The sequence below is a fragment of the Brassica oleracea genome, unplaced genomic scaffold, assembly GCF_000695525.1.
Source record: "Brassica oleracea var. oleracea cultivar TO1000 unplaced genomic scaffold, BOL UnpScaffold00913, whole genome shotgun sequence".
Taxonomy (NCBI): Eukaryota; Viridiplantae; Streptophyta; class Magnoliopsida; order Brassicales; family Brassicaceae; genus Brassica; species Brassica oleracea.
Genome location: NW_013617515.1, coordinates 41639 through 43670, shown reverse-complemented (window position 1 = coordinate 43670; position 2032 = coordinate 41639).

Below are 2032 nucleotides of genomic sequence, written 5' to 3'. Positions count from 1 at the left end.
AAGTTGGGAATGACATATCCATAATTCCCAACTTGGACAACAAGTGATGAAATGTCGGCGTAGGCAAAGCTTTGGTGAGCAAGTCCGCAGGCTGATTCTTTGTAGTAATGTGCTCGGTAGTGATAAGTCTCTCTTAAACCGCATCACGAACATAGCGGTAATCATTCTCGACATGTTCCGTACACTCATGGAACACCGGGTCCTTGCAATGTGAAGCGCAGATTGACTATCACAGAACAGCCGCATAGGCTTGGTGTGAGGAAAATCAAAGTGAAGAAGAAGACGTTTTAACCACTTTAACTCACAAGTTGCATCCGCCATTGATCGATACTCTGCCTCAACTGATAATCAAGACACAATACGTTGCTTCTTGGTCTTCACTTTGGTTTTCCTGTGAGACACAAGAAGCAAGAGAATCGCCAAGTAGAACGACATACGCACAAAGGGATCGACGCGTAAGAAGACATGCCGACCAGTCTGAATCAGAGTAAGCTGTGAGACTCAGATCAGCATCAGAAGACAGCATAATGCCTTGGTCGGGACATCCTTTTAAATAACGAAGCACCCGTAAAGCTGCGATCCAGTGATCTTCCATCGGTTTGTGCATAAATTGAGATACGATATGAACAATATAGTTGAGTTCTGGCCGAGTACAGGTAAGGTAAATAAGGCGACCCACCAAACGTCAATATTTGCATGTATCCTGAAGTCTCGTTTCTTTAGCTAAAGCGAGTTTGTGGTTAAGTTTTGTAGGAACCGGTGCTGGTTTTGCACCAAGTAAGCCACACTCCGTAATTATACCAAGAGCATATTTTCGCTGAGACACAAATATTCCTTCAGGACCTCTTGCAATCTCCAAGCCAAGGAAGTATTTTAATTTGCCCAGATCCTTCATCTTGAAACACTTGTGTAAGTAGTTCTTGAATCGTTGGATAGTGGCAATATCGTTTCCTGCGATAATAAAATCATCCACATAGACTAGAATGTGCAGACATATATTAGCTTTCGTAAAGGAGAATAAAGAACAATCCTCATAGCTCTGTCAAAACCAAACAGCGAGGAGCCTATTTAAGTCCGTATAATGACTTCCGAAGACGACAAACCTTCGATGGATCACTAGTTTTAAAACCAGGTGGAAGTTCCATGTAAATTTCTTCCTCGACATCTCCATGGAGAAAAGCATTGTGAACATCCATCTGATGGATCTCCCACCTTTTAGCAGCTGCAAGTTTGAGTAAAAACCGAACCGTGTTCATCTTTGCGACTGGTGCGAACGTATCTTTGTAATCAAGACCCTCTTTCTGTCGATTTCCACTAGCCACTAGTCTAGCCTTAGGTCGTTCAAGTGTACCATCAGCTCTGTATTTATTTGTGTAAATCCAGCCACAGCCGATAGCCTTCTTTACAGGCGGTAAAGAAGTCACATCCCACGTGTGGTTTTCTTCCAAAGATGTGACCTCGGATTTCATTGCTCCACTAAACCGAGGATCATTGACTGCCTCCTTATACGTTCGTGGAACGTAATCAGTAGTGATTTTTGCCAAGAACGCCTGGTGCTTAGCATTTAAAACAGAGATAGAGGAGTAATAAGCAATGGGATATAATGTCGTACCTGAGACCATTGTAGGAGAACTCTGATGTTACGTAGTGTGAACGTGAGGAGGGTTTGTAGTTGCAGAATTAGTAAGAAAATTCTTCAATAGGACCGAAGGTTTCTTGGTTCGATGACCGCAGCCTAGAAGATCAAGGAGACCAGGAGACGAGCCTGTACTTGAAGGTTCAGTAGCTCGTGATTTTGATGGTGTTGTAGATGGAGATGCAGGATGATACCACTCAAATTACCCTAAGGAGTGAATTACTCTCTCAAATAAGAGGTTCAATTGTAGTACTTAGGGATCGAATCCACAAGGAGCTAGGGAACCTATTAAATCTAGTTAAATTATTAATTCTAAGTGTTTGTTGTTTTATGGGTTTAAAAATAAATAGCAATCCTAATTGAGCAAGTCTATTGCTCGACTAACAAGATGATTGG